This window comes from Herpailurus yagouaroundi, unplaced genomic scaffold (genome assembly GCF_014898765.1).
Source record: "Herpailurus yagouaroundi ecotype Mexico unplaced genomic scaffold, PumYag 29, whole genome shotgun sequence".
NCBI lineage: Eukaryota > Metazoa > Chordata > Mammalia > Carnivora > Felidae > Herpailurus > Herpailurus yagouaroundi.
The window spans coordinates 110,540,573-110,562,620 of NW_024412377.1; the positions used below are offsets into that span (position 1 = coordinate 110,540,573).

Consider the following 22,048-nt stretch of genomic DNA (forward strand, 5'->3'; position numbering starts at 1 on the left):
AGCTGGAGACCCAGAACTGATACCGTGAGTTTCAGTCTCGATCCCAAGACCCAAGAACCCTGAGAACCAATGGTGCAGTTCCATCCTGGAAGCCAGCAGGCTCGAGACCCAAGAAGAGCCAATATTTCGATTCAAGTCTAGAGGCCAGAACACACAGATGTCCCAACAGCTCAAGGTGATTAGGCAAGAAAATTTCCCTCTTCACCGCAAGAGGGTCAAGCCTTTTAGGTCTATTCAGGCCTCCAACTGATTGGATGAAGCCCACCCACGTTAGGGAAGCCAACCTGCTTTATTCCGTCTACCAATTCAAATGTTAACCTCCTCCACAAACACCCTCATAGAAGCACCATGAGGTCAACTCCAGTCAACACATAAAGTTAACCATCACAGTTTTATTATGCATAAGATTCACAAGTTTTAAATGTGCAATTCAGTGGGTTTTGACAAGTGCATAAGGCAGTGTAACCAACACCATGATTATAATACAGAACATTTTCATCAGCCCCAAAAGTTTCCTTGTACCCTTGTCCCCGAGCCCCCAGCCCCTGGCAACCACAGAAATGCTTTCTATCACTATAGCTTTGCCTTTTCTAAAAGTTCATATAAATGGAACGACAAAAGATATGTTTTTTTTTTTTTTATGTCTGGGCTTTTCACTTAGCATAATGCTTTCAAGATCCATCCATAGTGTTTAGAATCTCCGTAGTTCATTCCATTTTATTGCTGAATAGTATTCCACTATATAGACGAACCACAATTGTTTACCTATTCACTCGGTGAAGGAAATTTAGGTTGTTCCGAGTTTCTTTCTCTCTTCCTTCCTTTCTTTTCTTTCTTTCTTTCTTTCTTTCTTTCTTTCTTTCGGCACTTATTAAAAGAGCTGCTGTAAACATTTAGGTGTCCATTTTTGTGACAGCACAAGTTTTTATTTTTCTAAGTTAAGCCCCCAGGAGTGGGACTGCGGGGTCTCCTAGGAAAATCTATGTGTACGTTTATAAGAAGGTGCCAAACTATTTTCCAGAGGGGCTAAAGGATGTTACATTCCCACCTGCAATGTATGAGAGGTCCAGTCTCTACGTATATTCCTAATAAACAGTATTTCAGGACAACCATGGAAGGAAGTGTGAGGAGGAGCAGACGGAGAGAAACCCAACAGGAATTGATTGTTCTAGAAATAAACTAAGCTCCTATCACTGTGAAAACTTTAGAGTTGAGATATTTGAGGCAAGAGAAGGAAAAACGGTAATAAAAAGGCAATTATGACCTCAAAATGTAGGGGATATTTGTTGAAACAAAAACAATCACTGGCTATGAAAATGGCCTGTGGCAGAGAGAGTCGCAAGAAAAATAAACAAGCCTTATTTAGGAAACAAGACCTAATGAATGAAGATAGAGAAAAGCATTCAGTTCAGGATATTACCCGCCCTGTCTTTTGCGTTACTCTAACTGCAGTGTGTCCTTGTTATTGAGGAGAGATTTATGTTCTTAATATTAATTAACTATTACTATACATACAAGACATAGATCTGTATAAGGGTGCCTAGCATAGTACAGCGTTTCTTAAACCTTAATATGCGTAGGAATCACCTGGGGACCTCGTTAAATGCAGCTTCTAACTCAGCAGGTCTGGGCAGGGCCTGCACTTCTGTATTCTAGAGAGGTGGTAAGTGAGGACACTAATGCTGGGCTGCAGACTGCAGGTTAGTGGCTATGAGTGCAGACCCTGGAGCCAGAATCCACAAGTTCCAGTCCTCCCTGTACAATTTTTAGCCGCGTAAATCAGAGCACATTCCTTAACCTCTCTGCCTTAGTTTTCTCATCTGTAAAGTGGGGGCGATAGCAGTGCACAAGTATCTCACAGGGGTGCTGTGAGGATTCCACGAATTACTATGTGTCAAGCACTTAGATGAGCGCTGGACATACAGTAGGTGCTGTGTCATATTCCTCTAGCTTTCCAGTAGATTCCAATGGCCAAGGCAGCAGGAGGCCTAACGGCTTTAAACCACGCTGATTGAGTGTGCAGTGCTTTACTTCCTCCTAGGTCCTGCGCCATACTCCTGGCAGTCACCAGTTCTCCTAGTGGTAATTAAGGGAGCCCCTTCACAGCCACTAGGCTGAGAGTGCCTTGGAAAAAGAAAACCCACTGAAAGGATTTCAAAGAGAGAGACTGACCATTCAGTGTGCTTTACCTGTCGGAAGTGTCAGCAGGTTCACCCCCTTGGGGAGAGTGGGGCCTCCACACAATAGATATTCCTACATTCAGGACTAGGACGGTGCTCAGGCAGTGCATTTGAAACAATTTCCAGCCTAACCCGAGGCCCGGCTGATAGCTAAGAGAGCTGCGCCCGCCCATGTGCCCTTCTCTCCAGGAGTGCCAGGCTGTCGCTCGGCCACACCAGCCAGTGAATAGACGCTCTATTGTTGTTTGCATCCTGCCCCTTTAATCTGCCTCCAGCACCCCTGTAGACATCCTAATTGGTCCTATGGATCCAGCCTTCTCTGGCCTGTCAGCTCAGCTCTGTGTTCATGGCCCGCTTTCATCTCCCTGCTCGCTTGGCACATTGCTCTATTCTCGTAGTTTCTGATGTTAAAATGCAGCTTGTAGAGCTTGGATGATCTTCATACCATTTCTGCCTCCCTGTTAGTAACTGTACTAGAAAAACAGCTGTTAATCTCAATTAGGTTTTGATTGCTAATTAGCAGCTACCTGTCAGGATCAAGCAGCCCTCATCCTGGTCCCTTCAGCTCCTTCTCATGCAACTGGTACGCTTGGTTTCCATGAGAACCGTTTAGCTGGATGCCTCCTCTCCCCAAACTGCCATCTCTTCTGTGGCTTTTGTAATGTCTCCCTGCTAAGCTCTGAGAGCCCTGGTCTGTTCCCCTGCTTCCCGGTGTTCTTCATTTCGTTGTCCGGCCAGAGTTTCCAATGAAAGCCACTTTATCTCTACTGCCAGTGTAGGCTGGAATAGAAATCAGGTGATTAATAAGCCCATTCGTTAAATTCAGGTTGAGAGCCCATTCCTTAAGATTTCATCCTTCGACTTCTGGTTTCTAGTTCTGCATGGAAGAAGCTTGCCACTCCGTCCTAACAAGTAAAGGGCTGAACAAACTGAGAAGTCAACAACTTCTCTTCAACGCATACGAGAAGTATGGTTGTAGGGCAAATGGCAGCCCTTAGAAGTGGCGAGACTGACAGGCAAACAGAACCACCATCCACCAGAGCACAGCGTCTGCGGGAAGGAGCATGCAGGAGGAAAACTTGAACTACAGCTGACAAACCGGTGGGCACTAAGCGAGGACAAACTCTGAGAGGGAAAAACTCTAGAAGGATCCAGTCTTTGCGGGGGGGGGGGGGGAGTCCCCACCCTTGAGAGAGTTTTACCTCCAGGAGTGTTACCAGGTCCTCACAGTGCACATCAGAGCAAAACCCCCACATGCTTCCCCAGTGAGAGGGGAAAAGGAACTATTTTGAACAACGTCAGAGCATTCTGGTCTTAACAGTATCTGCCCACAGGAGAAACTATTTAACCACAGCCTCACGTGCTGGGCTTTTTCCAGAACCTAACCCAAAGGAAGGGAAATATCCAACTCTGGCCCCTTCTAGCCCTACTGTCCTACCTAAGGGGCAAGGGGCTGGGGTTCACATGTGTGGGGTTCACAGTCCAGGATAGGCTCACTCGAACATGGAGATCTGCTAATAGGACTATAGAACACTTCTCTGTCCCCACACTTCCCACTGCATTACTAATGGCTTACTCACAGCAGTTTCTTTCACCCAGCCCATTGTGTCTGGCTATCAGAAAAAAATTACAAGGCATAGTGAAAGGTGAAAAACACAGATTGAGGAGACAGAGCAAGCATTAGAACCAGACGCAGATAATGGCAGGGATGTTGGAATCATCAGACCAGGCAGGAATTTAAAACCACTACGATTAACATACGCAGGGCAAAGTAGACAGCATGTGAGAACAGATGGGCACTGTGAGCAGAGAGATGGAAATTCCAAGAAAGAACCAAAAAGAAATGTCAGAGATCAAAAACACTAACAGAAATGAAGAATGCCTTTGATGAGAGACTGGGCAGGGCTGAGCAAAGAATCTCTGAGCTTTAGGACAGCTCAACAGAAATGACCACAACTGAAAACCAAAGAGAAAAAAGACTGAACAACAACAACAAAATCCAGAACAGAGTGGCCAGGAACTGTAAGACAACTAGACATCAACAAAGGGTATAATGTGAGTAATGGGAGGAACAGAAGGAGAAGACAGAAAGGAATAGAAGAAACATTTGAAATCATGATGACTGAGAACTTCCCAAATTAATGTCAGAAAGTAAAGCACATATCCAGGAAGCTCGGAGAACACCCAGTGGGATACGTGCCAGGAAGACGACTCCTACTGTATACACACACACTGTGCATGTGCTCCCTGGCTGCTGTTGTGCTACTGTGGCAGAGCTAAGTAGCTGGGACAGAGAACTGATGTGCAAAGCCAAAAGCATTTACTATCTGACTCTCTACAGAAAACAATGGCTACTCTAAGCCGAAGGCAAATTTTCCAAAGCTGTATGGCATGCTTGTTTTCCTGTTGATGAATAAGAGTTCTGAGTATAGGTGAGTGCAGTGGACAAGATGGGGCCAGATGGCGAGAAGGATATTTTGACTTCCAGATGAGGAGGCTCAGTTTCTACCTGGTGGCAGTGACTTGTCTGGGGTGCATGCCTGCTTCCTCAGCTCCACAACAACTCTTAAGAGTCCCCCTTGTCAGAACAACCACTTCAGAGAGCCATGTTGTATATAAATCATTCTGGGGAGAAAAAGCTCTTCCTCCTCTCTCTGCTAGCATTAAGGGGGTATGAAATTCTAAGTCTCTGCTCCACTTTCCCTACTGCCCCCACACTGACATTAGGCACTTTCCCTACACAAAAAGTTGTCCTCAGTGTTATGGGCAGTAAAGAGGAGGCTCTATGGGCCCAGCTGCTAGGAATGTAGACCATTATGTAATTATCCTGCTGATTATCCCTTTAACATCTGTATTTGTCCATGGAGTTTTCCTAGAACAGTTCTTTTTTTTTTAAATTTTTTCAATGTTTATTGTTTTTGAGAGACAGAGAGAGACAGTGCGAGCAGGGGTGGGGCAGAGAGAGAGGGAGACACAGACTCTGAAGCAGGCTCCAGGCTCTGAGCTGACAGCACATAGCCCAACGCAGGGCTTGAACTCATGAACCGTGAGATCACGACCTGAGCCAAAGTTGGACACTTAACTGACTGAGCCACCCAGGAGCCCTCCTAGAAAAGGAGTTCTTGAATGCTATGTTTATCAGAACCACCTGGAAGGCGTGTTAAAATCCAGGTGGTCGGGGGGCGCCTGGGTGGCGCAGTCGGTTGAGCGTCCGACTTCAGCCAGGTCACGATCTGGCGGTCTGTGAGTTCGAGCCCCGCGTCAGGCTCTGGGCTGATGGCTCGGAGCCTGGAGCCTGTTTCCGATTCTGTGTCTCCCTCTCTCTCTGCCCCTCCCCCGTTCATGCTCTGTCTCTCTCTGTCCCAAAAATAAAAATAAACGTTGAAAAAGAAAAAAAAAAAAATTTAAAAATCCAGGTGGTCGGGACCCACTCCACAAATTTCTAACTCTGTAGGTCTGCACTGAGACTTAGGAATTTGCATTTTTAATAAGTTCCCAGGAGTTTCTGCTGCTGGTCGGGGGACCATCCTCAAGAACGCCTGCTTTAGGGCTTTATTGGGGAGAATAGTTCTTATCTGCGGAGGACCTTTCCTTTGTTGCTTTGGACTATAGTTTCTCTACTTTCTATCTTCCAGAGCTTTATCACTTTCTGGTAACGGTACTTACTTTATTTGTTTGTTTTACGTAGGATTTGATTCTTTCATTCTATTCTTTCTTATCTATTTCATGGGCACTGAGGACAAGAGAGGAGACAGACACATATGCTACATCTTCTATTGTGATTTACTTTCCTTATGATTTCTTCTGATTCATTTATGCTGAAAGAGTACTTCTCATTCTATATTTACCTCTAGCATTTAATAGGTCAAAGGTCACCCGCTGCAATTTATTTTAGAGTGGTAATTTGACTGTGTTCTTCCAAATAGTTAACCATCGGTTCCAGGACCACTTATTCAATAATGGTTCCTTTTTTCACTGATTTGTGATGCCACCTTTAATATATACTAAGCTCGCATCTATACTGGGGTCGATTTCTGGGCTATCAAATCCATTACATTGATCCATCTGCCAATTCTGTTGTCAGTAGCGCACTGCTTTAATTATTGGAGTTGCATTATCTGGTAAGGCAGATTCTCTTTCATTAGTCTTTACTTTCAATATATTCTTGATTATTTTGGCCCTTCGTCTTTAAAATTACTGTATTGCACTCCCTTCTCCCCATTTATCTTGGGTTTTTATGAGGATTTCATAAATCTACTAAGTATTTTGTGTAAGACTGACATTACTTTTTCAACACAAAACCATTATATTAATCTATTTATTCGACTTCTTTTATAGATGTCAAACTTTTGTACTCTTCTGCAAATAGGTCACATATTTTTCTAGGTGTTTTATCTTTTTGTTGAAATTATGAAATAGGACTTTATTTTCCATTACAGTTTCTTGTTCCCATTTGGATACAGTTTTGGGGTGGAGTAGAGGGAAGGCTGGCAAGAAGGCCCTTTTTGTAATAAAAGAATTCAACATAATTGGGAGTTTTGGCTCTTGAAAGAGGGTATTTATTTTGGATTTCAGTATGTTTGAATTAATGGCAATGCTTGGTGGTTCTTGACTTAAAACCCATAATAATATGCTTGCATTAGGCTGAATTTTTGCAATAAAACAAAGAGAATGTTAAAAATCGAATAATAACAGAAATGTAATTCACAGTTAAGTTTGCCCACCAGTAGGCAGGGACAATGGAGTGCATCAAGCATACAATTAAGCAGATACACTCTTTTTCATTTCATCCAAGGCCAGTTCATTCAGTGCTTGAATAGCGCTAGAATATGTCAGCCCCTTAACAATATTTTTTAATTTAGTTGATATTCCCAAATGATCTCTCCACTTTTGGATGATGTTTTGCATATTGCCTTTAGTTCACAAACGAGAACGTATTGTTCAGGTAATAAAATCTTACCCTGGCACTAAAGTTCAACTAGGCATGCTCTGAAGATGTGCTAACCTGAAAATACAGCTTTATAATATTGGGGGTTATTGCAAACTTAAAGGAAAGATTATCTTAGAACAAAAGCTTACTTAAAGCATTAAAAGCCAGAAGTAGAAAGAAATCCCAAAGCCTAAAGTAGTCGTCAAATCTATAGCAGTTCATCTGATCTAAGACACCACATTTTAAGACACAATATTATCCTATGTGTTGCAAAGAAGAAAGAAGATTCTCCCAATAAACTATGCTGTACTATAGACTGTAAGACTGATTACAGTTTTAGAGATTTTAAAATTGGGTTGGGGAGTGTGGTTCTTAGAATCAATTATATATGTTAGGCTGTTTCAGACTAACAGAAATCTGATTCAGAAATCACATCCCTGGAAGCTGAGAGGAGGTGGCAGCTTCAAGAAGAGGCTGATCCAGCAGCTTAATACTGTCATTAAAGACTCACTATCCCATCACAGGATCAATTTCATTCTCAACGTTTTTTATTTATTTTTGGGACAGAGAGAGACAGAGCATGAACGGGGGAGGGGCAGAGAGAGGGAGACACAGAATCGGAAACAGGCTCCAGGCTCCGAGCCATCAGCCCAGAGCCTGACGCGGGGCTCGAACTCACGGACCGCGAGATCGTGACCTGGCTGAAGTCGGACGCCTAACCGACTGCGCCACCCAGGCGCCCCTCAATTTCATTCTCTAAGGCTGCTTCCCCTTATAGGCAAAACACAGATGCCAGCAGCAAATGGACTGCAGAATTCCACGTTCACACTGAGTCAAAGAAAGAGGATTATTTCCGAAAAATTAAAAAGAAATTTCCCAGACATCCCTAACTTCTCATTGTTTTCTCAGTAGTCCAACTCCAGAGTCACCTACCCTGTACCCATAGTATTCTGTGACCTGTGCTGTCCAACACGATAATGACTCACTGTTATGGTCACCTCGAGAGGCAAATGAACCCTCACCCGAAATTTGGTTTGGATGTCAAAGCGGATGATGCCACATATACACCAGGAGGATATGAAAGGTTTGATAGCTCACATAATTCATGTCTCTCTCGAGAGCACAGCAGCCCTCTCAAGCAGGTTCAAAATAGTTCAAGAGAGCAGGGAAAGGGGACTGGCCCGGTTCTTTATTATAGTCATGGGTGGGACCAGTAAGAGAGTTCCTGGGTGCAGGCAAGGGCTTGGGTGGTTAGAATCTCCCATTGCTGCAAAGGAGGAGCTCCTAGGCTTTCTTATCTGCTTGCATAAATGCAGGCACAAGGGGAAGACAGAGGCGTGAGGCCTAAAAGCTGTCAGCAAACATCCAAAATGAAGATTCCTTATTACATTAGCCGAAGGAGATTGTTTACATTTAAATTATTTAGAATTAAATAGAATTAAAACACAATAATTCACCCCAGACACATTTCGAGTACTCAAAGTCACATGTGGCCACTTATAGAACATTTCCACTATCCCTCAAAATGCTGTTAGAAGTGCTGGTCCCTATGGGGCGCCTGGGTGGCGCAGTCAGTTAAGCGTCCGACTTTAGCCAGGTCACGATCTCGCGGTCTGTGAGTTCGAGCCCCATGTCAGGCTATGGGCTGATGGCTCGGAGCCTGGAGCCTGTTTCCGATTCTGTGACTCCCTCTCTCTCTGCCCCTCCCCCGTTCATGCTCTGTCTCTCTCTGTCCCAAAAATAAATAAAAAACGTTGGAAAAAAAAATTAAAAAAAAAAAAAAAAAAGAAGTGCTGGTCTCTAGAACAAGTGTCAACAGACTAGAGCCCACGGGCCAGATTCAACCCAGTGTCTGGTTTTGTACCGCCTGCCAGCTGAAAAACGGTTTTTATATTTTCAAGTTGTTGAAAAGAATCAAAAAAGAGAATGCCATTTTATGAGGTGAACACTATAAGGAATTAACAATTTAGTGTTCCCAAGTAAAGTTTCCTTGGAACTCAGCCACACCCATTCATTTATGTGTTGTTTGAGCTGCTTTTGCACTACAGTGGCCTGAGTGGTCGCCACAGGGGTGTCTGACCACAGAGCCTAAAGTGTTTACTATCTGGCCCTTCACAGGAAAGGCTTGTTCACCTCTCCTCTGCAGGAACAAGATGATCCTTATTAAAGCAGGCTCACTCCTGCGAACTGTGGAGTGGGGGGTCAGCTTCCCATGTCTCCTGGGGTGTGTGGAAGCCTGGGGGATACCTGAACAAGTCCAAGTTCTGTTGGGACAGGACAAAACAGAGTCGGATGCTGAGAAGATCACCACCAGTGCCCACAACAGCTAATAGGAAACACAGGCTAACATTTCACTTCTGTGTGGAACCAAATTGATGGTCTCTGAAGCACAGCTCTCTACTCACTAAACAAATGGCATTTCTTACTACAGCATTACAAACTTTCCATAGGAAGACATAGCCCTTGGACTCCACTTTATGTTCATGATGTCACTCAACATCCATGCTTTCTCAGTCCTGGCACAAACATTTTCTGTTCATCCATCTTCCTTCATCGTTACTTCTGGCATGCAGAAAGCACAAAATTGCAAACCAATGCCTTGTGTCAAAATTGTCATCCCCACTTTGTCCCTCTTTCTCCTCACCTGCCTCCAGTTTTTTTGCCAATCACTTAGATTTCTTACTCTAAAACATCTCTGCCTAATTAGCTTTGGTCAATGGCATTTATTTTTCTTCAAGTTTCATTTAAATTCCAGTCACTTAACGTATAGTATAATATTAGGTTCAGATGTAGAATTGAGTGATTCGTCACTTACATACAACACCCAGTGCTCATCTCAACAAGTGCTCTCCGTAGTACCATCACCCATTTAACCCAACCCCCTGCCTACCTCCTGTCCATCAACCCTCAGTTCGTTCTCTAAAGTTAAAAGTTTGTTTTATGGTTTGTCTCTCTTCCCCACACCGCCCATGTTCATTTATTTTGTTTCTTAAATTCCACATATAAGTGAAATCACATGTTATTTGTCTTTATCCAACTGACTTATTTCACTTAGCATAATACCCTCCAGTTCCATCCACATAGTTGCAAATGGCAAGATTTCATTCTTTTTGATGGCTGACTAGTATTCCATTGCATATATACACCACATCTTCTTTATCCATTCAGCAGTCTTTGGACATTTGGGCTCTTTCCATAATTTGGCTATTGTTGATAGTGCTGCTGTAAACATCAGGGTACCTCTATCCCTTCAAATCAGTATTTTTGGACCCTGGGGGTAAATACCTAGTATTTATCCCTGCTGGATAGTAAGGTAATTCTATTTTTAACTTCTTGAGGAAACTTCATACTGTTTTCCAGAGTTGCTACACCAGTTTGCATTCCCACCAACAGTGGAAAAGAGTTCCCCTTTCTCTGATCACACAGTTTTAAAAAGTAATACCCATGTTGGGGCACCTGGGTGGCGCAGTCGGTTAAGCGTCCGACTTCAGCCAGGTCACGATCTCGCGGTCCGTGAGTTCGAGCCCCGCGTCGGGCTCTGGGCTGATGGCTCAGAGCCTGGAGCCTGTTTCCGATTCTGTGTCTCCCTCTCTCTCTGCCCCTCCCCCGTTCATGCTCTGTCTCTCTCTGTCCCAAAAATAAATAAACGTTGAAAAAGTAATACCCATGTTAAAAAGTTTTAACATTAAAAATGATTGATCTTTTAATCTGTAGAAGTTTCATTACTACCCATTCGTAGATACTCCCCTCAGAATAGGACACGAATTCTAGAATATGTAATGGAGCAGATTTGATTGATATTACAGGAGCAAATTATTAAAACATCTTTTCATGTGGCTAGAGTATCAGGGTTATGAACACCTAGGATGGACTAGAATTAGAGAAGTTTTTTTAAAAGGGATCTCTTATCTAGAGCATTTGAGGAAAATTTGAGTCTAAAACATCTCACTTTTGAGGGGGCACCTGGGTGGTTCAGTAAGCTTAGCGCCTGACTCTTGATTTCAGCTCAGGTCATGATCCCAGGGTCATGGGATCAAGCCCTGTATCAGGCTTCATGCTAAGTGTGGAGTCTGCTTAAAATTCTCTCTCTCTCTCTGCCCCTCTCCCCCAATCACATGAGCTCTTTCTTAAGTAAGTAGATAGATAGATAGATAGATAGATAAATAAATAAATAAATAAATATCTTACCTTTGTAAAAAACGATTTCTTCCAGAGGGTTTATCAAAGTGGAATTTCACTGCAAGTCAAATAGAGGAGTGTTCCTGTGAGTGGTCAGTGAGTTTTAAATGAGAGGCTTTGGCCCTGCCTTTGTAAATGTTATAAGTCAAACTTCTTTCCATTGCTTGCCAATGAATAAAGTTTGTGGATTTAAAGAAAAGTAAACCAAAAAAGGGGAGGGGGGGGTGGGTTAACAACAACAAAAAAAAGGGATGTCAGGTGAGAATATTTCAACTCAGCTAGCTTGGGAAGAGCTGTTGTGGTATTGATGCTGCGGGAAGCCCAGAAAAAGCCCACTGTCGCTCTGATTGCTAATTGGTTTTGAATGGAACAAATTGTGGACTTTAAAATTTATGTTGTCCCCCACCACGCTATTCTCTTCTTAGAAACAAAAGAGAAAATGCCTTTATTGAAAGTATTTATAGGTTTTGGCAGAGATGGAGTTTTGTTTTGTTTTGTTTTTTTAAATGCACACATCCCTCTTGAAAGAGCTCACCACATCACCCTCTGCCCACCAGGGTGGAAGGACCAGCAGCCTCTTCCATCAGAAATGCTGCTGTGGATCACGGGAGGGAGGGAGGCCTCCTAGTCCAAAAAATGGGCTGTAGGGACCCAATGGGGTTGAGTTTCAGGACACCGAGAGCGGAGAGGAAAAGCTTCGGGAGCATGCTCAACTTATCTTCCAGCTTCTCAGGGAGTGTAAGATTTAATCTTCAGGTGGGTAATATGGTAGTAAAAGGCATGGTGAATAAGTCGTTCGCAAAATACATTCTAGTCAGGTAGAGGACAGACCCAGGGCTACATCTGCCCACTGCAAGGTCCTCTGAGGCCAGGCAGGGAAGATCATCCCCAGCAGTGGCCCCCACTATTACAGTCCACCTTTGCATCCACAGTCACCATCCATAGCCACCCAGTATTCCAAAGCCTTCAGCCTGCCCAGCACAACAGCAATGGAAGGGATCAGGTGGAGCTTTGTTCTGCCCGTTTATATATGAACAGATTTTGTTTGGGGGAAGAAGCCAAGGTGTAGGGGGCTTGAGATACTAGGCATCATCTGAGCATAAAACGTTAATACTTTCCTTACCTCACACATCTGATTCTCCAGTTTGCACATGCTTTTTTCTGTATATCCTTTGAAGCTCTTTGAAGACAAAGAAGCCCTCTATCCTTTGCCCAGAAAAGTTCCACATGCAAAGAGGTCCTTTCAAGTGAGCTTTTAATCACACCAGAGACAAGTTTGCCCTGTAGTTTCCTGTATGTGGCTGGCATACTGCAGACCATGTTATTCTCAAATTGGAGATGCTATTTCCCAATACCTGAAGATTATGTGTCTAGATACCTTAGAATAGAAGGGATGTGCTGATAACCATATTAAAATCATAAAAATACCATTATGTTTTTCAAGGTAGAGTCAGGTTTAGTTAATCAGGATTGGTTTGCAAGATTCCATTTGTTTCTGTGTTTAAAATAGTGTCAGGTTGACAAGTCTTTTGTTCTCACGCTATCACACTGGCTTCTATTCTAATCTGTGTGATACCAGGACAATACAGATAAGCTAAATATGGTTTAATCAATTCTGACTCTTCTGATCTGACTGATATTTTTGCGTGGATTTTGATTAATCAGAAATGTATAGAATATTCATGCCTCATCCCATAGTTATGACAGGTGCAGACTTTGCTTTTCATACGTTCAGAATAATGCCACAATTCAAAGTGTCCCTTTCATCTGACATACTACTAATTGAATGATTTCTTTTATTGTTTGAAATAATGGAATAGCCTGTTGGCTTTATACCTTTGAAACAGGAAGTGGGAAATGTGGTTTAGGAAAGCTTCTGTGAAGTGTTATCAAGGGTAAATAAATGTGTAATAACGTAATTCACATGCTCTCTCAACACATGAGAATTTCTGAAGATTTTATTGATGATCAGGAGAATAATGAAAAAATATCCAAAATGGACTCTAGAGCAAATATCAAATGATTCAAATCAATACAGGAGGTGGATCCCATTTTACCTACAAGGGGAGTGTATTTTTCAGTTCTCCATTAGGACCTTTAATTCCAAATCCCTAAAATCACTGCCACAAGAAAGGGAGAGGCATGGGGGGACAGAATGGGATCTGGTCTCAAACACACGGCAGATTTCTAGTTGTCTTATCAAAAGAAAAAGACACTCTCTGCTCCATCTGGGGACACAGAAAGCTGGAAAGAGTATCACACTCATCCTTACAAAAACAACAGCAGCAAACACAGCAACAACATACACACACAAAAGCAGGCAAATGGCAAATCCACACCTTCTCTTTACCCTGTCAGAGAGGTAAGGAATGACAGCTGCTTACAAAGACAGAGGAGGTGAGGCCATTTTCTTACCTGGGACACATGCACCTGGACAATGGTAAGAAGAATTTAGCTAAAATTGTGAACAAATTGGTGAGGATTGAGTGTAGGTCAACAAAGGCGGGGTATAAGTGAGTAATGTAGAGAATATAGGATTGCCGGGGGCATTAGATTTTTACACACGTGTACACTCTTTTCTAAGTAACCTACCCATGTGCTCACAAAACATAATGGTGAGGGTCATGAGAAAGCATCCTTTGGAGTATATGCTTGTAGAAGGTGAATGGCAGGGCTGTGGGAAAGTGAGGGCTCCCTTCTCCATGATCCTTCGCATACTTCCCCTATGGAACACAAGCCTTATACAGTGGGAAGAAGGGAAACAAACATGGTCACTCTAAGGCACTGTCAAAAACCTATTGTAGCTGAGGAAGAAAAAAGAAAAACGAAATCTTCTAAACTCAGGGCAGAGGCAGGAGGACTGACAAAGCAGTGAAAGCCCATAAGACACAAGGGCCCAGTGACTATCTAAGTCTGACATATTATCTGAACAATAGAGGCCCCTGTCAACATCACCAAGCTAACACATGTCAAGTAACAATGGGCTTCTGTAGGGAGTATTGCAATAGTGTGGAAAGAGACTGTCTCTGAGGTGCAGCAAAAATGGATGACCTAATGCTCAGGGTAAGGCAGCCACTGAGAAAAACCCCATAGTGAACCAGCCCCCATCCTGAACTAGAGGCATCTGGAGCATGCGATGCATTGTGGGTAACCATGGCAACAATAAACCCTAAACACAGCTCAAGTCCTTACTGGATTCATTTAAAACTGCAGAGTAAAGGACTAGCATAAGAAAACCATGCCCAGTTTCAGCATAAAATTCTCTCAGCCTCTACCATTCTACAGAAGATGTCCAGCTCTCAACAAAAAAGTTATGAAGCAAGTGAAAAAAAAAAAAGGTAAACAAGACACTGCAAAGAGACAAAGCAAACAAAAGAACCAAACCAGATATGATGCAAATGTTGGAACTTTCAGACCCGGAAGTTCATATAACTATGATTAATATATTAAGGACTCTAACAGGAAAGGAGGACAAAATGCAAGATAAGATAGGTAATTTCAGCAAAGAAATGAAAACTATAAGCAAAAGTCACATAAAAATGCTTAAGTGAAAAAAGTACAGTAGCAGAGCCTTCAGTGATGCCTTCAAAGACCTCATCAGTAGGCTTGACACAGCTGAAGGAAGAATCCGTGAACTTGAAGATATGTCAACATAAATTACAAAAACTGAAACACAGAGAGTAACACTAATGCTAAATAAACAAATACGGGTTTTTTCTCAGTGGCTGCCTTACCCTGAGCATTAGGTCATCCATTTTTGCTGCACCTCAGAGACAGCCTCTTTCCATCTCAGGGCTGTCAGAATATAAGTGGTCTAGTGTATGTATACTTAGAATCCCAGAAAGAAAAGAGAGGAAAAGAGAAGAAATAATGGCTGCAAAATTTCCAAAGTCAATGACAAGTATCAAATATCAACTTTAAGAAATTCAGAGAAGACTAAGCAAGATAAATACTAAACACACACACACACACACACACACACACACACACACACACACAAACCCCTCTACCAGCATCATATCCAAACTGCTCAAAGCCAAAGGAGAGGGGAAGAAATGTTAAAGACAGCTAGAGAAAAAGAACACAATACAGATAGATAAACAAAGATGAGAATTATAATACACTTCTTGTCAGCAACTATACAATCCAAAGAACAATGAAATGACCAAAAGGAAAAAAAAATCTGTCAATTCAGAATTCTACCCCTGGAAAAAATATCTTCTAAAAATGAAGGAGGAATAAAGAATTTATCAGACAAAGAAAAACATAATATTTATTGCCATCATATGTAGCCTGCAAGAAATGTTTTTAAAAAGGTCTTCCAGTAGAAGGGATATGATATCAGACAAAAACTTAGTTCTATATAAAATTAAGAAATGTGGTATGATATAAATTCACAATTTCACTTTTAGCTTCTCTAAAAGATAACAGAGAATCTAAAGCAAAAAATCATTATTTGATTCTTGAAATGGATGCAAAATTTTCTTGGCAGAATCCAACATCCATTCATGATTAAAACCTCCCAGGAAACTAGGAATAGAGAGGAACTCTCTTAAGATAAAAGACATATGCTGGGAGCCTACAGCTAACATCATATATGGAGACTCACTGCCTTGCTCCTAAGATGGGGAAAAGACAGGAGTTTCTTCTCTTACCATTCTTCTTCAACATTGTACTAGAAGTCCTAGTCAGGGCAATAAGGCAATAAAAACAAATAAAATCCATACAGATTGAAAAAGAAGACATAAAATTCTCTGTCACAGATGACATGATTGCCTGTTATGATATTCCAAACAATCTACAAAAAGGCCTTAGAATTAATAGGTCAGTTCAGCAAGGCCATGAGGTACATGGTCAATATGCAAAAATCATTTGTATTTTTATATACAAGCAATAAAAAATCGGAATGTGAAATTAAAAAAAAAAAAAAACAATATCATTTACAATAGCACCAAGTGCAGGATCCATACCTTTAAAAAAACTACTGATGAGAGAAATCAAAGGAACCTAAAGAAATGGAGAGATACCCTGTGTTCATGGATTGACCCTATATGTTAGTATGTTTATAATACTTACATGAAAGAAGAAAGGAACTAGAATAGCCTAAACAATTTTGAAAAAGAAGAACAAGGTTGCAGGACTTACATTAGGTGATTTCAAGAATTACTATAAAGCTACAGTAATCAAGAAAGTGAGTTACTGGCAAAAGGATGGACACACACACCAGTGGAACAGAACAAATATTCTAGAAGTAGACTGACACATGGATGAGAACCGATTTTTGACAAAGAAGGACAATTCAAGAGGAAATGACAGTCTTTTCAAAAAATGGTGCTGGATATCCCTATGCAAAAAAATTTTGCCTTGACCCATACCTCATACCTATTACAAAGCTTAACTCAAAGTGGACCACTGACCTACAGATACAATGTAAATCTACAGAATTCCTAGAAGTCAAGGAAGTCAAATCTATGTCAAATTATACCTGATGCGTAATGGTCAGATTATGCAAAATTTTAAGTTCCTCTCCTATTGCAGGATTCCTAATATCCCTGAGCCTTGTCTGAGTACCTGCTCACACAGCACAAAGTCCACGTGCAGAACTTGGCACACCCTGGCCCCAGCAAATGAGGGTCCCCACGAGTGTGTGTTGAACAGATTCCTTTCTGTTGCCCATCTTCTTCTCCATGTCTGTGTCACCCCACTTGGCTATCACATTCTCATTTTATGCACTACAAGAAAGGTAAATCAAAACAGACCTAAAAATGTGGCTCTTCTCAGTTGCCTCTTGTTTCTGTCCAATCTTCCTTCTTTGGGGACCACTTTGTGTCAGTCCCTGGCTGATCAGTGTTCACACCATGTCCTGATTTCGTATAACCTGCAATTTTTATGAACACAGAGAAAGATTCACTCCCTCTTCCAAATTAATGATGAAACTGTTAAATAAGGCCATCCCTGGCGGCCATCTCTGCACCTTCCTACCACCAGATACTTTGCAATTTATCAATAACCTTTCTTTGTGATCTTGTAGCTAATTTTGCAAATAAAATTTCCTGAGACATATCAAATCTTTACTAACATAAGATATATTACATCTCTTGCATTTCCCCACCATCTATTCATAACTCTGTCAAAAAAAAAAAAAAGCTATTGTGCTGGCATGATTTGTTTCTTTGAAGCCTAAGCCACTTATTGTTCCTGATATCATCACTTTCCTGCTACTTAACCACACGCGTGTGTGCGTGCACACACACACACACATACACACATGCAGACACACACACACACACACACACACACACACACACACTTATTACAGCTGGAACTGATGTTTACAGGGCGATAATTGCCAGGGTCTTTCTTTCCTTCCTTTTCACTTTAAAGAACAGGCTATGTTTCATATTCACAACGGTCCATTCATCTTGTAATTTTCCTGATTCTACACCAAGTGCTGAGCCCGATTTTCTATGATTGCTATGTGAATCTTACCAGGAGGCCCATCTTCTGGATCTTGAGCTACATCCTGAGTAATATAGGCCAATGTCAGGAAGGTCCCTTCCCCCTCCCAGTGTGAAGAAAAAGCACTTTTCAGGCTTCAAGAGGAAGGCACAGGAGTACTGCGTTCTGCCATTGGTGGAAATATTTTTGTTTCAAGGAGTTCCTATGGAGATAAGGGGTTTTAGGAAATGGTACAGATTACAGAAGTCAGTTAAGAATAGAAGTTCTACCTCGTTTACATGTGGCCTAAAATAAATTTGAGACATTTGGCCATCTTAATCCCCTAAATATTTGAAGACTTCTGGAATCTTGTCTTTGTAAGAAAAGAAACTGACGTTTATTGAAAGTCTATCCTGGGGCAGACACTCTTTTAGCTCTCATTTAGTCCACATAGCAACCCTTCATATATATTTTATTATCCCCTTCCTATATATGACGTAGAAGCTGTAACCACAGCTTATGGTTATGCCTTGGGCCATAGGGCAAAAGGTGGATCTGGGACACACATGCAGTCTGAGTAACTTCAGAGGCCTGTCATTCTACACAATCCATACTGTTCTTTATTTTGCAGGAAATCATTCTATGACTGTAGATAAGTCTCTTTAACTACTCTGACCCCAGTTTCCTCGCCTGTGAAAAGGAGAGGTTGGACCAGCTCAGTGCTAGGATCTCTGCCTGTTCTAACACTCTGAAAGTCTTGAATCTGACCTCAGGGCAAGAGAAGACTTCATTGTATTTCCTATAGGGAAGCACTAATTTAAAAAAAATAGAAAAAAAATAGAGAGAGAGAGAGAGAGAGAGAGAGAGAGAGAGCGCGTGCAAGCGCAGTAAGAGGTGGACAGTTTTGGCCTCAGTAAATGGGCATGAGTCTAATGGAGATTGAGAGAGCTCAGCAGCTAGAGGCGATTTTGCAGTTTGGGGATGTATGAGGAACTGAAGCTCCCATTTAAAGTTGCTTCAGACATCTGAAGGGAAAAAAAAGGAAACGCTAAGATTTAAATGTATATGACTTCTGAACTCCCGACTCCAACTCGAGTTGCATTCTTTCACCGGGTAATCCAAGAAGCTTCTAAAGTCAGTGTACTACTGAGTGAGGTCCAACCTTCTGAAGAGCATAATTCCATTTAGTGGTATTTCCAGAAATTTTTATTACTTAAAGAATTCAAATTACTAGTATGCCCTTCTCTTAATGTCTTACATCCCTCTCCCCCACCTTTATACATAGGATAAAAGATGTCTCTTCACATAATTTAGTACTTTCGATAGACAGAAAAGTGACCTGAAGCTCCGAGAGGAGAAGTGCCCTTACTTATATGATTGATGACATTCTCAATGTTCTCCCTCCTCCCTCCTCTTTTTTTTCTTCTTTTCTTTTTCTTCTGAGCAGAGTTTTGCTTCCAGGAATTACTATGTCCCAATTTGTAGCTTCTCTAATCAGTATCATACTTTAAAGAATTCAATGGGCACAATTTTAAAATGCTCTATATTTCCACCTTGTAAGGTCAGCCGAACTCTTTTGAAACCTTGACACAGGGGCAACTGGGTGGTTCGGTGACTTACATGTCTAACTTTGGCTCAGGACATGATCTCATGGTTTGGGGTTCAAGATCTGCATTGGGCTCTGTGCTGGCAGCTCAGAGTCTGGAGCCTGCTTCAGATTCTGTGTCTCCCTCTCTCTCTGTCCCTCCCTCACTTGTGCTCTGTCTCTGTCTCAAAAATAAATAAAAACATTAAAACAAATTTTTTAAACCCTTAGATGGACAGACCAAGTACTTTTTTTTTTTTTTTAATTTTTTTTTTTAACGTTTATTTATTTTTGGGACAGAGAGAGACAGAGCATGAACGGGGGAGGGGCAGAGAGAGAGGGAGACACAGAATCGGAAACAGGCTCCAGGCTCTGAGCCATCAGCCCAGAGCCCGACGCGGGGCTCGAACTCACGGACCGCGAGATCGTGACCTGGCTGAAGTCGGCCGCTTAACCGACTGCGCCACCCAGGCGCCCCCAGACCAAGTACTTTAAATAAGTGCTCCTTTCTTGACAGCTTGGATACAATGAAATCTTCTGTGCATTTTTGGATGCGAGGTGACAAATGAAGAAATGTGGGTTAGCTGGTAAAAACTGAAGGCCGAAGGACCCCTTCAATCATATTATAAAACTGTATGTATTTAAAAAATTGGGATTCAAGTTCTTTTCTGACTTGATTGAACCAGAAACTCTCAGCAAGAGCTTGATTTCCAGCCCATTATCCAGACCAAAGAGGTCTGGATGAGCTTCTGTTAAGTATGCGATTCTTAAGCCCTCTGAATTCTACTCATCACCAGTCAAGGCGTGTTGCAGACGCAAGCAGAGGAGCTTTTGTGCCCTTTAATTTCTACTGTCTGGGCCATCAGCAGTGCATTCCAATATGCGGCGCCAGCGAGAGCCCCTTCCCAGAGCGGCTACTTTGCTACTCCCTTTGGTTACTCCTCTAGGCTGGGAACAGACAGAGACGGCAAATCCAGCATAAGAAATGCCGCTGCGTTCATATTGCATAAAGCGTCTCACGAAATGCAGAGCTACAGAGCACAGTCAAGTGCTTCTGGCTCCTGCGGTGGTTGACATCGTGTAACGAGTGCAGCGAACACATATGGGGGGACCCCCTCACCTCTGTTTCTTGCCAGGCTCTGGGATGACAGACATGAGGGCTCCCGTCCAGGGAAGGTCTGCGGAAAGCCCTGTCACAGCCTGTGCTCTGCTCAGGCAAACGTGTCCATGAGAGGGCTCCTCGCGTGCTACCTCAGCTTGGGCAGCTCCCAGGGCTTGTTTTGCATGCAGGTGCGGGCACCGAGGACGCCTGTGCTGGCAAAAAAGAAAGTGGAGTTCTAAGTCCTTCCCCACCAATTCCTGAACCCAGATGGTCATGAAAACTGAGACCTATGCTCTTTACCTCCTGAGCCTCAAACTGCACGGAGTTTCTAGCCCAGGCCTAAAGGTGATTTGTTCTTTATGAATATAGCCAAGGTGTCAGCGTTCAATATAAACATATCTTAAAGTGTAGACACGACCCCCTTTTTTTTTTAATGTTTTTATTACTTATTTTTGAGAAAGAGAGAGTGCGAGTGGGAGAGGGGCAGAGAGACGGGCAGAATCTCAACCGGGCTCAGTGCTGTTAGTGTAGAGCTGGTCGCAGGGCTTGAACTCATGAACCCTGAGATCATGACCTGAGCGGAAGTCAAGAGTCAGACACTTAACTGACTGAGCCACCCAGGTGCCCTGATACAATGCGTTTTTTATGAAAAGGTTTGGGAAGCTGCAACCGTGTAGACTGTGCAGATAGTTTTAATAAGCGTGTGTGTGTGTGTGTGTGTGTGTGTGTGTGTAGCATACATTATGCATGCTCTTTTAGAAAAATTATAAAATTGAGAGATACCAACAGAAACAAGAATGAATGTAAGTGACCCCAAATTCAGAGTCCATCACTGTTAATCTTCTAGACTCTTGTGGTTGTCCATATATGTGCCTCTAAATTAAAAATGTCGACATCCTGTAATAGAAATGGGCCATATTTTACATACTGATTTTATTCCACTCAGTAATATTATAACTCTCATTGCATGTCTCTGTCATAATATATATATTTACATTTTTATTCTAAATGACTATGAATAGTATAATTTATTTCATCAATTTCCTATTATCAGACTGCATGTTTTAATTTCTCATTCACAAACGTGACCTGAAAGTCTCAGGCTTTTTGCTAGCCAATGAACACAAATGTAATCCCAGTAACATAAATTTCCCCAATTTAATAATGCTAAGGCCCCAATTCCCATCATTTTCAGAATCTTTCCCCTTAAATGTTTCCAGGAGCCCCCAGGGGTATGTACCTGTGTCAGTGGATCATTCCTGCCATCGCCTGCTTCCACGGCCAGCCAGGCCAGGGTGACAGACACATCCCGTGTAGGACAGTCCCACGGGGGGGGGGGCACTTTAGGCTGGAGTTTTGTTTCTCTTGTTGTACCGACTCATCACGGTGTTCTGAAAATCCGCTATTCCCAATGTTGGCACGACCAAACTACCATTACTGTACTTCAAAATGGATGATCTTTATTGCTGGCACTACCCCTGTGAAGTGAGAAGGAAAACACACCTTTGCCATGCTCAGGTAGGGTCCCGTAGCAAGGCTATTCCAAGCCCAGTGTGTCCGGTGTGGAGGGACACGCTCTATCATTCTTACATAACTTCTTTCTCTGAGCGCGAACCTCGTCTCCCTGGTAGAGG

At 42.3% G+C, this 22,048-nt stretch overlaps 1 long non-coding RNA gene across 1 annotated transcript; it reads right to left on the reverse strand.

The window, feature by feature from the left end:
- Window positions 1–2,326: 2,326 nt before the first annotated feature.
- LOC121015417 (uncharacterized) lies at window positions 2,327–17,946 on the reverse strand. Its single transcript, XR_005783824.1, has 5 exons — window positions 17,779–17,946; window positions 17,049–17,167; window positions 11,299–11,347; window positions 9,244–9,374; window positions 2,327–2,960 (listed from the first exon to the last, which is right to left on the reverse strand). It is a non-coding gene; the product is annotated as an uncharacterized LOC121015417 (long non-coding RNA).
- Between the last annotated feature and the right edge of the window lie 4,102 nt (window positions 17,947–22,048).